We start from the raw sequence: 15,109 nt of genomic DNA on the forward strand, positions 1-15,109 counted from the left end.
AATTTTGATATAGGGACTTGGGAGGATATGATTTATTTTTACCAGTTATTACCAGTACAGGTAGATTTATCTTTTATTTTTATTTTTTATGGTGGAGTGGCTTTAATTTGTTGTTTCACTAAGTCTATTCATTAAGCAACAAATTGGGATTTGATTTATGGTAAGAATAGAGGTATTGGCCAGTTTCTGCAAATGTAAGGTCTAATATGGATGTCAGTAATGGCTTTGGTAATAGGATGGACAAGGACGTATCTCAGATTTGTGCAGAGGTTTTACATACAAGCAGTTCATCTCCCCAAGAGCTTGGAGATTCATTTAGAAATAATGTGAGTGAAGATTCACCAATAACTTCTCACCTGTTAAGAGATAATTCTCTTCAAGAGACCATATCTCTAGGTCTTGGATTTCTTGTTTCAGATAGGGAACGAGGCCAGGGGGTGGAAGTGTACTTCAAGCTGATGTGGTGAGTATATCTTCTAGCATTTTGTCTAATAGTTCCACTGCAATAAGTAATCGTGAAGCAAGACAGAATAGTAGAGACTATTGTGGGATGCTTTTTCAAGACGTAGTTCTAGAAGGCTTATTTTTTTTATATATTTTTTTTGAAAATTAGTTCTAGAAGGCTTATTGATTCCCAAACATTTGTTTTCTCGACTGATGATGATAATAATTATTGCGTTATGAAATTTTATGACAGTCACAGCTTTTGGTTAAAAGGAACCAAGGGCATTGAGCTTGTAATTTATTCTTTTTTGTATTACTATTTATTGTGGGTTTTATGGTTAGAGAGAAATGCAAGATTTTTTCAAGACAATTCAAAAGATATTGGGTAGTTTATGTGATAAAATCTGTTATTTGGCTTCTTTTTGGGTGTGTTAGTTTCAGCACCATTTAAAGGAGTTCCTTTGTTTTCTATTAGTAGTAATTGGAGGGCTGTGTGCCACATGTATCTTCATTGTTTTTTTTTTTTTTTTTCCATTGTTGTCTTTGGAGAATCTCCCTTATCCTTCTTTTTTGCTTTGGGCATTCTATCTGTTTTCTTTGTAATTAGTACGTCCTTTTTGTTGCTGAATGATAAAAAAAGAAATGTTTATTAATCTGTAGTATGTGTTTTTTTCTTGTTCTTGACGTTTTAATAGTTGACTTATCTTTATGTCATGATTAATTAATTGAATAGGTTGGAAGCTGCCGTGCTGGATCTGGTTGCAGATGATAGTGGTGGCATGCAAAAACAAAAATCTAGATTCCACTGGGATAAGGTATATCTTGTGGATGTTTATTTTTTTTTTGTTTTTCTTTCAAACTATCTCCTTTTAAATTGTGTGAATCTGTTTGCTGGCAGAGGAGTAAGAAGTACATCAAGTTAAACAATGGGGACCATGTGACAGCTAGTGGAAAGGTATTTTATCAAAGATCTTTGCAGTTTTACAAATATATAAAGCTTTTTTATTGTTATAATTGGTATATAGAAGAAATAGGTGTAGGGGAGATGCTTTGCTTCTTGAAATTAGGTGTAAAGTGGTTTTCTTGTTGAACATATTTATTTGCAGTCTACTGAGTGTTAAAGATGTTCTATTTTTTGCTAAGAGTGTTGAATTGTTAAAGATTTGTGGAGTTTGCAGCTTCAAACTTCTTCCTATGACGGGATAATGTGGAGTTTTCTATTGGGGTTCACTATGGGCAGGTTCTATTAGACATTACCGAGTCCTTAGTGACTGTGAAATTGAATTTGAACCTTAGGAAAGAGTAGCTGTTCAAAAATTAGTCTTGATGTATTTACTTCATTGCTTGTGGATAACTCTTCATCTTCTTTTTCGTTCTTTATAATTTTGAATTCTATTGAAAATATTGGAATCATGCTTAACAATGGAAAGAATTGTTATTTGTGTTATTATAAAGTTAGTATTTTGAATTGTACCCCAGACACATGCACATATTTTTTTGAATGATATGCTGTCCATTTTCTAATATATCTTTATGATAAGAAACTGGTCTTATGAGATGACTCTCAAGTATATGAAATTACTTTTATTTGTTTGGCGTGTGATACATTGCTTTATGTTGCTTTAGTTGTGAATAGCATGTTGGATGCACCTTAATAAGTGATTTGATTTTATAGGGGGAAAAAGTGGTTTCGTTCTATCCATGGCTAGAACTAATTTTGCTTACTTGTCTTGGTGTGAAGGTTATTTGGGATTATTTACTCTTTTTGTCTTTCAATGGTGAGCAGATAAAGACAGAGGGTGGTGCAAAAGTAACAGCTAACAAAATTGGCATATACAAGAGGTGAAAAGAGCGGTCACATAATGAAATATCCCTTAAAGGATCCAGTTATGAGGGCAATGCTGAAGAATCCAAAAGTTTTTCAGGTGAGTGCTTTAAAATCAGAAACTATTTGTATTCATTCGGGCTCTTGTTCTTTTGAATTTGGCTATTCTGTAATTCTGGAGTTAACACAACTGAGAGAAGTTGTAGGTTTTTGTATGTAAATTGCTGACAGACTGTTTATAGATTCTTCTGGGAGTGAGCAACTATAGGAAACATTTGGCCTTTTTTTTTTTAACTAAATGAAATATGTGTTTTGACTTGAAACTTTTGACTTATTTTGTGAAGATACACCTATTTTTGCAGAAATCTTGCAATTACTCTTGACTGAATTGTTGCATTTGGTGCAATAGATTGATCACTTGTTTCGAACAATGTAAATAAGAGCTAAGGGAATTTTATGGTTGACACATTGTGCAGAAAAGCTGTTAATCTGATCTGAGAAGTTTTTGTTGGATCAATTGTTAAGAGCCTTTTGCTTTATAGGAAAGACTACTTTACACATTAAGAAAAATATGCATATTTTATTTTTTGATTATGATTTATTATGATTGGCATGCAAAAGTTTGATTGTTGATTTTTAACTTGTGAGAGAGAATTAGATTTGGTTGTTGTTTTTCAAAGATCAGAACCCAACATGCATGAAAAATCTTACTATCTGGTTGTCCTCATATGGAGGTTTTTGAATTGAGTTGAGTGTACTGTAGGAGTCACATGCTCGTAGGCTTGGAAGCATTATTTTCAGAGTGAGTTTGAAGGAATGATGGGGTTTTTTTTTGTTTTTTTGGTAAGAAGAGTGGTTAAATGATTAATTGTTAGTAATTGCTTTTTTGTGCCTAGCATAGGGTTCGACATCAAGGTTATTACTTGTACCACCATTGCTCACTGTTTATTCAAGTTTCCAAACTGGTTTTACTTGCTTTCATGTAGCATGCATTTGAGACCTCCTTGATTTTGTAGGTGATTATTTATTTGTTTATATAGAAGTTAGAGATTTTATAGAAGTTTGATTAAATCGACTATTTGTTTAGTGTTGGTAACTTAATTCTCATTTGTTCCTCTCTTTTGTGTCTATATACACACATATGTATGAATATTAACATTTTTGAGTTCTATGTTGATGTGTAATAATAATGCAATCTTTGAAGTGTTGATGATTATGATGGGTTCTCACTGGAGGACTTTGTTAAAATATGTTTACTGTATGTGTTCCATTTTCAAAGATCAAAGATAATGGGTACAAAGTTCTACCTGGCAACTATAAATGTAGTGTAGTTGCACTCCAATTCAACTCCTACATACTTATCACTCAATATCAAGGAACAATAAAATGACATTGATGCATTAGCGACCTCAAGAGCTTGATTTATGCCCAGGAGTAGGCATACAATGTTTTCTGTAAAAGAGAACAATTTAGAAATATGCTTTAAAGGAAAAATGCTGACTCTTCTTTTTGTAAAGGAATTATTGGATCTTCGTAGATGTACATAATTCTAGTTTCATGACAAAACTAGTGTATGTTTGTTGGCAGTGATGCTGAGATATAAAATAAAGGGGATTTGCCAATACTGAAATTTTAATCTTAGTGGAAAATTCAGCAGTAAATTTGGTTTGATTTTCTTTTGTTAAAATTTGCAAGTTCTTGCTTAGTTAAGTATACCGACACATTTATCTTGCAGGGAAGAAGTGCAGATTCATTGTCTCAGTATTTTGGGGATCCAGCTAGGTGCCCTTTTGAACAAGGTTTGGTTTTATTTTCCACATTTACGTACTTATTTTTCTGTTGCTGTCAAGTAAGGAAGTTCACTACATTTCTTTTCTATTTGATCTGCCACATTGATTATGTTAGAGATGTATCTGTATGTAGGTTAGATTAGATGATGGAAGTGAAAATGCTTACATTTCAAGGTAGCCCTTAACATGATCTTGCTCACATTATAGTAACATAATGTAAATAACGAAAGGATTTTTAAAGTGACCATAGTGTATAGCAAAACAGCCAATAGTAGACATAAAAGAGAGTTAGAAGAGAGGAAGTATTACCAGTCTCAATAAATCTCCATGTTTTTTGTCCTCTGCTTCAATGACTATGTCCAGTATACCTCCAACCGTGTGACTGGTAATGCAGAAATAGCAGATTATATCATTTAGTATGTCTAAAACTGTACTATATGATTGTTAATCTACAAGGACAATACAGTAAGATTAATTTCCAAATGTGTGATGTATATTCATGGGATTTGAAGAGACGGTGTTCAGTGAATAAAGTAAGGTTACAGTATATTCTTAGTTTGGTACTCTTTACACTTGTTGGATTGACATAAAAACACAAATTTGGCACCTCGATTTACAAACTTTAGCTTTAAAGCATCATCATCATTATCATGACCTTGGCTTTCAGGTGGAAGTTACAGTAACATCCAATTTAGTTGGCGAACACGAACTAGAATTTGCATTAGGATTGCACGAGGACATGCCATTCTTTCAGGTGGACATACCACATATCGTTCATCGAGATATCAAAGCTAGCAATATTCTCCTTGACAAAGACTTGACACCCAAAATTTCAGATTTTGGTCTACCAAAACTTATCCCAGCCAACATGAGTCATGTCAGTACCCGTGTGGCAGGAACGACATGAGTTCTAACAATAATGCATCCATTTTTTTAATCCATCTAATCATAAAAGTTCATCTTCATTACGTTCTTAGAGAAATTACCAAAAACATACATTGCATTTGTACTCGAGATAGTGACTTGCACAAGATGGATTATTGGTTTGATATCAAATAATCCCCAATCATGTACATGATGTCTACAAAGAAATGGCAACTTAATTAGTCGTCTTTAAATCATGATACTTTTTTGTTGTTGAATTGTCTAGATAGTAGATAGTTATTTTCTGTTGATTTTGTTGATGAAGGAGATTCATTGGTGGAATCTTTTGGGTAGAATTACGGATGGCAATTAAATCCGAACCCAATGGAAACCCACCCTGCCCCGCTATTATTAGAGAGGATTTCCCCGAATTCCCCCCCAGTAATTAATTGTTTTTCTTCTCTCATTTTTCAGAGCACTGGTGGCTGATGGTTGTTGCTTGCTGGTCTGCTGCCGGTGTGCTGCTGCAGAATTTTGCTGGGCTACTGCTGTTGCAATGTTGCTATGAAGCAGGCTGCTACTAGATGCTAGTCTACTGTAAATTTGGGTTGTTAGTTTCATGTTTTCATCTTGTTATCTGCTGTTTTTACTATGGGTTTACAATTTGGATGTATTTGAGTATTTTAGTGAGTTTACCCTTTCAGGTTTTATACACTGCTTCCAAAAGCATATTTTTCAACAGTGTTTTTTTGCCTACACATCAACTTTAGGTGATTTAATATCAATGTTATTAGTTTGTAATAATAGTGCCTGAGGGATGCCTCTTGTAAATATGTAAATCTTATAAAAAAATATAAATGATTTTCAATTTTTTTTGCCGCTACAAATTTGTCGTTACCAAAAAGTAAAGCTTTCTCGACGAACAACTTGTTGGTAAATGTGTAGCCAAAAGTTTATTTTTGCCCACTCATATTGTATTGCTAAAACTGTATTTTTTGCCAATGCTAATTTGTCGTTGCCAAAAGTAAAGCTTTATCGACAACCAAATCATTGGCAAATGGAAACATTTACCGACGTAAATGTGTCGCTAAAAGTTACTTTTGCCCACTCATATTGTGTTGGTAGAAGTGTACTTTTTGCCAATGCCAATTTGTCATTGCCAAAAGTAAAGCTTTAGCGACAAACAAATCGTCGGCAAATGGCAACATTTACCGACGTAAATGTGTCGCCAAAAGTTTACTTTTGCCGACGCATAAGTTGTTGCTAAAAGTATATTTTTTGCCCATGCAAATTTGTGTCGCGAAAAGTACCACACAATCATCATATTTGAATGACTTTTACCAACACAAGGTAAATTGCCGACGATGGATGAAGGCTTTTATCGACGACTATGTTTGTCGCTAAAGACATTACTTTTACCAACGCAATGATAATTTCGTCGGCAAAAACTTTTGCCAACGTAGCTTTATGTGTCGGCAAAACTCTTTGCCAACGAATTTTCCCTTTTAACAACATATTTTGTTACGTTGCGAAAAATGCAATTTCTTGTAGTGTGTATTTCGAACGTGTCATTTTCATTTTGCCCCTAAACTATGCTGGTTTGATTCCTTACAAAGGGATATGTAGGCAACTCTCGAGTTTAACCAACTGTATTTGCATCTTGTTTGTTTGCCCAAGTCTCCATCTTCAGGCTTTGACATTAACTCACGTCATGAAATGACTTCGAGCTTTGTCCAAGAGGTGCAATTGTAGACAGCCCATTTTGACCGGCCTTAAGACTTGGGCCCTTTCTTCCGAACACCCGATGGTCAAAATTGAAATGTGCTATTTTATGAATTTCTAAGAAGAAAAGTCAGGTTTAAGCTTTAATTCCAACCTTACACCGGTTTTAGCCAAATTATTTTAGACCTATTGAAAAATATGTTTTTGAATTTTTCTTCCCCAGAAATTTAGCAGTTTTGAAAAATCGGCTCTCATACCACATGGCAAGCCACATGGTTTGGAGATCCATGTGTTTTCGAAAATACCACATGGCTAGCCATGTGTTTTGGAAATCTATAAATATCCCTCATTTTGTTGTTTGAAAAAGAGAGAAATTTGAGAAAGAAAATTTTATTTCAAAAAGAGAGAAAATTTTGGAAAAAGAAAATTTCACAAGTCTTGAGAAGAGAAAAATTTGGGAAAAGAATTTTTATTTCAACAAATCTTAAACCCTTCTATCACCTTTCTATCCATAGATATGTACCACCCAAAAATTCCTTTAAAACTTAAAACTTGAATTTTTGTTGAGATTCCAAAGCATACACAATAACCGTAAGGGTGTAAAAGAAGAAAGTTTGATAATCAGAAAATTCACCAAAAGGTGAATTTTTGCAATCTTCTCATTAATTTTCATGTACGTTGTTTACTGTTTTAAATATGTGATATTTAGGTTGGAGAAGTGGAAGGCTGAGTCTCTGTTACTTAGATTTCTTTTAATGTATTTTCTTATATTTTCGTTACTGTTTTAAAGATGTGATATTTAGGTTAAAGAAGTGGAAGGTTGAGCTTCTGTTCCTTAGATTTCTTTTCATTTATTTTCTTGTATTTTCTTTACTGTTTTAAATATGTGATATTTAGGTTGTGGAAATGGAAGGCTGAGTCTTTGTTCCTCAAATTTTGTTTTAGAATATGTGTTTAAATATGTGATTTAAAAAAAAAAATGTGATTTAAGTTGGTTGAGATGTAATTTCATTAGTAATTATTTTGTAATATATATTTTTGGTATGGTGGTAGATGAAACCACCATGCACATTTCTAATGTGTGTATATATATGTTATTTATTAATTATATTATATTTATCATGAAGTAAAAAAAAAACAAAAATAAAAACAAAAAAAGAGAAAAAGAAAATAAAGGAAACATAAATGTTGTGTTAGGCGTCTATGCCTTTGTTGCTTTTTGCTGGTTTAAAGTGCTCTAATATTATTTAAAGGGAAACACAACACAAGGTGAGGCTTTGGAAAAATAATTAAGGTCCATGGTAAGTCCCAGGTCTGGAATTCAAAACCTCCCTTCAGCATCATTAAATTCATTTTCTGGGCAAGTCCAGTCAGCGCCACATCTCAGCCACGTCAGCAAACTTGCCATGTCAGTGCCACAGTCAGCACTGACGAAATATTCTGCATATGGGCGGAATATTCCCTTGATGGAATATTCCTTTCTCTAACAGAATATTCTCCCTTACAGGTAATTTTGGGCTATTTTTGAGACGAAAAGACTTGTTCCTAACTAAGTAGACCGTTCTAAACGCAACCACGAGGTTAGAATAGAGAAATTTTGAATGTGAAGTTTATATTTTTATTTTAATATGAGAGATTTGTGAGATTTTATTCTGCTATAATATTTTCTTCCTCTCCTCCCATATTCGGATATGTAATTAGTCAAGTGTTGTAATAATTCTCCACCCCGCTTCTTTCTATCCCGTTCTTTTACTTGCTTTTCTTATTTATAAATATGCATCATATTTTGATTTTCATCATATCCATACTTTGCATCCATGTTTCATGCATCTTGATTCGGCTAAATTTGCATTTATGAATTTAATCAATTCTTATTTTATTATGTGCACTGCCTCATGTTCTTGAGATGACTCGTATGTCATATATTAGAAGTTGAATCTTTAGTTGCATTTCATGAGTGAATTGCCTTAGGATTTTGTTTATAAGATCATGCATATTTTACTAACTTTGTTTTCTAGCTGTTTGCGGGACGTCGGTTAATATTTAAGTTTTTATGCTTTAGCATCCTGCTTGTGTGTGTTTTTCTTACTATGTTTAGCATCATACCATGAGACTATTTGCCTATTTGATATATCTTTATGAATGTCGGTGGATGGAGATTATGTTGCTTAATTTGGAATGATGTTAATTTATATGTTTGTAAACTCAATTTCTTTGAGTTGTACATCTTCAAAACTCTTTCAAAATACATGAAATTAAATTGTTCCAAAATAAATGACATAGTACATACTTGTATACTGTACATAATAAATTTTAGGATTTATTAAATATATTGGAATATGAACATATAAATAAAATTCATATCGTGATTTAGTAAAGGTTAATCTTTGATCGGGTGAGCGAGGGTGTTCAATTAATGACCTTCCCCTCTCATACCTAAGGTTCCGAGCCAAGCATCCTTGGTTACGACGAACAGTGGCCTTGGCACGAGTGATGAGTTTTCTAATTTTTCAAAAATATTAGGTGGTGACTCTGAGATTTGGTGATGCAACCCATTTCTGCCAAAAGTTTTGTAATAAAATGGATTTTCTATAAAAATTGTAGGATTCGAACTCTCAACTATGTTTCACATTACTCTCGTGAGAGTAGATCAAAGAAATCGAGGGTCCAAACTATTTAGCATGCACAAGTACCCCCCCAGGCAATCCGACACCAAGCAATGTCAACCACAGATCTGTGGCACATCTAGTTAAACCACTTTTCCTCTAAAGAAAAGTTCACCAGTTTGGAGCGAGAAAAGTAGCCTTTGGTTGAATATTGGGCACAAGGAGCCACTGCTTTTAACTTGTCCATCAACCATATTTGGAAAGGGATTAAAAGATAGATAGATTAAAAAAAAGAAAGGAGTATGTTAAGGGAAGAGTGAGCAAATGGTTATAGGAGTGTAAAAAGGGAGTGTTGAGTGCCAGAGTGATATGAGCACCAGAAAATGAGCAAAGGTTGGGAAATAGTACGTGTGGATGTGCCAGAGTAATGGAGGCATCAGGTACGTGCGGATGTACATCGTGTACTCCCCCTCCTCCAGGAAAAGAACCGCATTGGCACCCTGCATGAGGTCGTCAACCTCCTAGGGAGTGAGACTCTCTGTGGACCGCATGTCCAGTGGAGGCGGTGAAGGGATCTCCTGAGCGGGATTACCCATCGTCTGGCACATGAAACGCTCCCCGAGAAACCAGGCTCTGCCGACTGGCCCCTCAAACAAAATCCTATATCAGGAGGCGCCCCATGCCCCAACGAACTGGAACCGAGAATACCCTGGCATGGCTATCCAAGGCTGCCAGGTGATCTGCGGATAACAAATGCATGAACTGATTAGTTATCATAAATATGCAAGATAAATCAAAGCTGAAAGCATGAAGAACTGAGAATTCTGGTTTACCTCCGTCGCCCGTACGATGTCAAAATACTGCCGGAGATATGGCAATGTCTCCCAGGGCCTGGGCCGGCACCGACCCTCGAATCTACGCGGGTGTAGCACATCGAGTGGTGCCTTCACCTCTGGATTAGAGGCGAGCTTCGGGAAGTAGGCGCAAACCCACAGTTGTGAAAGGCAAGACAGTGGCTGTCAGAATATAGAATATACAAAAAATGCAGAATGTTGAGTGCAGAATGCAGAGTACAAAATGTAATGTGTGAAATGTGTGCAGTGTGCAGTGTACAGATAATGAAAAGCAGAAATGTAAATCAAGAGGGTAGAATATACCTCCCAGGCTCTTCAGTAGCCACCTACTATGCCCCTGTGCCCGCGGGAGGTCGCGCTCATGTAGCAGTAAAGGGTAGCAAGGCCAGTGCTGCCCCAATCAAAGTGCCGGACCTGTGATAGGTCTACTAGAGCACTGAGAAGATATAGTCCGACCGTGTTTCCCCTGTCGGAGAACAGTGTGGTCCCAAGAAGGAACATCAAAAATCCCCGGGCATACTGCTCTATGGCCTCAATGGTCTCGGGCATAGTCCTCTTGTACTGCTTCGTGAACCAGGTGTACCTGACCATGCCTGATGATCTGTAGGTCGACAGCTGGGCTCCGAGCAGATAAGTCCAAGTTGCCTCCCACTCGCCCATATCAAAATCGTATGGGATCGGCCAACCTCCCACGTTAAGGCCCGTCGGCATCGAAAAGTCGTACTGGGTCATCGTCATGTCCCCGGTGGCTGAGGAATAGAAGGAGTTGGTGGTGTCCCACCATCTCTCTACAAGTGCACCCATGAGGCTCGCCTGAAGACGCGACAACCCCGTGCAAAATGGGCCATACCCTACCTCATCAACGATATGTCGAACACAGTCAAGGAGCTCCATATACCACTCCCTCGCAATGATCGATCTGTATCCCTGTGTGAAACGGAAAGCTACCTGCATGTAGAATGAACAGGTGTATTCAGTTTCAAATTAATAGAGTGTTGTGTATGAGCTGTGTGCCTAAATGAACAGAATACTGTGTTGAGAGCTGCGTACCAAATTAACAGAGTGTTGTGTATGAGCTGTGTGCCCAAATGAACAGAATACCGTATTGTGAGCTGCGCGCCAAATTAACAGAGTGTTGTGCATGAGCTGTGTACCCAAATGAACAGAATATTGTGTTGTGAGCTACGTGCCAAATTAACAGAGTGTTTTGTATGAGCTGTGTACCCAAATGAACAGAATACTGTGTTGTGAGCTGTGTGCCAAATTAATAGAGTGTTGTGTATGAGCTGTGTGCCTAAATGAATAGAATACTGTGTTGTGAGCTGCGTGCCAAATTAACAGAGTGTTGTGTATGAGCTGTGTGCCCAAATGAACAGAATACTGTGTTGTGAGTTGCGTGCCAAATTAACAGAGTGTTGTGTATGAGCTGTATGCCCAAATGAATAGAATGTTGTGTTGTGAGCTACATGCCAAATTAACAGAGTATTGTGTATGAGCTGTGTGCCCAAATGAACAAAATACTGTGTTGAGAGCTGTGTGCCAAATTAACAGAGTGTTGTGTATAAGCTGTGTGCCAAATGAATAGAATGCTGTGTTGTGAGCTATGTGCCAAGTGAGCAGAGTGCTATGTATGAGCTGTGTGCCAAATGAACAGGATGCTGTGTTGTGAGTTATGTTCAGAATGAGCAGAAACGCTGTGTATGTAAATGTGTTCTGAACGAGCAGATATAATACATAGCGAAAGCATGAAGTGTGCAAGAAATGCAAAATACATCGCAGGAAATGTAAAAGTGAAATACTCACCTCGTGCGCGTGATGAGATAAATGGGACTCCGGCTCCCGTAGCAGTAAGTCTGTGAGTGCCTGTCGCGCGAAATCTGTGAAATGATGAAAGGTGCTCGGGAGTAGGATGTGCTCCTAAGGGTGGTACCTCTCCGGGTCGAAAGGCCGCATCCTCGGTAGCAATGGCATAATGTCAGGCTCATTCTCTACTCGCGGAGAGCCCCTATTGTGTGGAATGTGGTCAGCCATCTGAAAAAAGGTGCAAAATTGAGCAAAAATGAGCGAAATGAGCCAAAATTGCAAAAAGTCAACTCTCGGGAAGAGAAAAAGTCAAAGAAAGTCAAAACTTGGGAAAAGGTGCTAAACTTCGAGAGAAACATACCTCAAGTGGTGAAAATGGAGAAAGAAGCTCCGAAAACAAATTCTGATCGGTTCAAAATGAAGAGAATCGAAAGTTTTTCGCGAATCAACTTCGCGTGGGGCGTTGGAAAACACGTGCAAAGCCCGGATCTAAGAAGAAAAATCGTCTAGGGAGGGAGAGCAAGTGATTTCGGCCTTGAAGGTGTGATGAAATATGCTTTGGAGTTGTGCACTTGAAGAGCCGGCCCTCAAAAGACCAAGCTGCCCCTGTTTTGCTAAACTGGTCGGCCGACCGGTTTTTCTAGCTGGCCGACCACTAAGGTGGTCAACAAGTGGTTGGCAGCTGGTCTAGGTGGTCGGCAGCCCTTCTGGGTGGTCTTCAGGGTCCCATTGTCCTCCCTGTGTGTTTTTGTGATGATTGGAGTCCTCCGCTCTTGAGAAAGTGCAAGAAAAGTACACTTTTCGGCTCAAAATGTCCTCGCGGGAACTTCAATTCAAGTCTTCGATGCGTAGCTCATCGTTACTCGTCAAGAGCAAGGTGTATCCTTTTTGAGTACGTTGTGACCCCTCCGAGAGGTAAATCGGAGGTTGAGGTTGAATTGGTCTCGTTAAGGCTTGTATTTCCTTATTCGGCATTTTTCTTCGAACATACTATTGAAGTTGCACTTTATTCGCATTGTTATGCACATTTCTCTCACATTGTTATGCGCATCTCATTCGCATTATTATGCACACTTCTCTCCACATTGTTATGCACATTTCTCTCGCATTGTTATGCGCATCTCACTCGCATTGTTATGCACATCTCACTCGCATTTTCATGCACCACTTTACTTGCGTTGTCGCACACATTCCACTTGCATTGTTATGCACACTTTACTTGCGTTGTCACGCACGCTCTACTAGCATTGTTATGCACCTCTTCACTTGCGTTGTCGCACACGTTCAGTTGCATTGCTATGCACTTTTCACTTGCATTGCTATGCACCTTTCCATCAGCATCATATGTGCACGCATTTATCTTGTATTGAAATTGTATCTTGATATAGCGCTGATCATGTGTTCCTGTTATATTGTACTTGTCAAAATCTCTCTTTTGTGCAGGCACGATATTATATGTATGATTCATTTGAAGTTGATGAAGCCAAACGATATTGTATGTACGGTTCATTCAGGAAAAGTTCCGATTCAGTTTGACTATTATCTATCACACATGTTCGCGTTTGATATGCGTTCTGTTACCCTTCTTCACTCGCGTGAGGCGTGTTTGGACGTACTCGCACTATCATGTGCATCACGTTTTCTTGTGCAACCTTTCTCCACTCATGTTTGACATGCGTTTGGACATACCCTTCTCCACTCGTGTGTGGCGCTTTTGGACGTACTTGCACTGTCTAGTGCATCGCGCTTTCTTGCGCAACCCTTTTCCTCTCGCATTTGGCATGCGTTTGGATGTATCTTTCTCCTCTCGCGTTTGACACGCGTTTGGATGCCTTTCTCCTTTTGCGTTTGATACGCTGGGAGGTGTTTCGTTTGAGACTCCGGGTGTTCTCGGTAGTCGCTTTTAGCCTTCTCCGTGTGAGGCGCAGTGAGAATTGTATAATTTTCTTACATCCTTTCTGCATGAGATGTAGTTTGGTTCGTGTTTGCTTGCTTATGTACGAGTTTCCTGTAGCATTTCTTTACATAACATTCGCTTAAAATGCTGCATTTATTTTGCATAATTGCTTCATCACAGCTCTCTTTGCATAATCATAAGTTATGTTCGGCATTGTGCATGTCATTTGCATTTTACCCCTGCCTGCGGGCGCATCTCTTTGTTATCTTGCCTGTTTGTCCAGGTCTTCGGCCTTGTCAAAAATGGGTCATTTCTGGGCTTTGACATTCACTCCCGTCACTTCTTGACTTCCGAGTTCTGTCAAAGAAGGGCAACTGTAGACACCCCATTTTTTACCGACCTTAGGACTCAGACGTCATCATTTGAGAACCCGATGATTGTGCTCGTTTGTGCTCGTTTCGAGTTTCCGGAGTTTTCAGCTAAGTACCTTGCCTCCGGGCCTCTGAACTCTTTGTGTTTTGGCTTGGTTTGTGGACCATGCCTTATTGACCTTCCCTGGAGGGGGAGAGAGGTTTGTAGACCACTTTTTGTGGTTGTAGACCACTTTTCCCTCTTGTAGACTAGTTTTCGATTTCCGGAGCCTTCGGCCGTGCGCCTTGTCTCGGGACCGCTTAACGTTCTCCTTTTGGCCTGGTTTTCGAAACATGCCTTGTTGCCTCTGCCTAGAGGGACACAGAGGTCTTGTAGACCACCTTTTGTGGCCATAGACCACTTTTCCCTCCCGTAGACCACTTTTGGTGCCCGTAGACTAGTTTTCGAGGTTTTTGGCTACGTGCCTTGACCAGCGGACTCTTGTCTTGCATCCTTTTTGGTTTGTTTTTGGCACAAACCTTGTTTTCCTTGCTTGGAGGTTGGAATAGGGATTGTAAACCAATTTCTCTCCCTGAAAACCACTTTTCCTACCTACCAGCCAGTTTTCTGGTCGGCCAATTGGTCTTGGTGGTCTTTGGACCACCAAAAATGGTCGGCAGCCATGCCACCACCTTGCTTTCTTAGTGCAGACCACCTTCTCCCCCTTGCCGACCACTTGGTCTCCTTGCAGACCACTTATGCTAGTCGGTCGACCAGTGCAAGTAGCTGGCCAATCACTTCAATTGGTCGACAGCTTTCCTGCAATTTCTTGCAGATATTTTCTTGTCAGCTGTGCCAGCTGTTGGACACAGAAAGCATCCTCCATACACGTGTATGGAGGGATTGCTTGGAGCCTAAAGCTTGTTCAACAAGCTTGTTACATGTTTTTCTAT

General features: G+C 38.4%; 1 long non-coding RNA gene across 1 annotated transcript; it reads left to right on the forward strand.

The window, feature by feature from the left end:
- The first annotated feature begins 504 nt into the window (after positions 1–504).
- Positions 505–2,359, forward strand: LOC114258644 (uncharacterized). Its single transcript, XR_014345756.1, has 3 exons — positions 505–1,259; positions 1,343–1,399; positions 2,231–2,359. It is a non-coding gene; the product is annotated as an uncharacterized LOC114258644 (long non-coding RNA).
- Positions 2,360–15,109: the final 12,750 nt, after the last annotated feature.

This window comes from Camellia sinensis, chromosome 12 (assembly GCF_055761805.1).
Source record: "Camellia sinensis isolate YWXY chromosome 12, ASM5576180v1, whole genome shotgun sequence".
Lineage (NCBI taxonomy): Eukaryota > Viridiplantae > Streptophyta > Magnoliopsida > Ericales > Theaceae > Camellia > Camellia sinensis.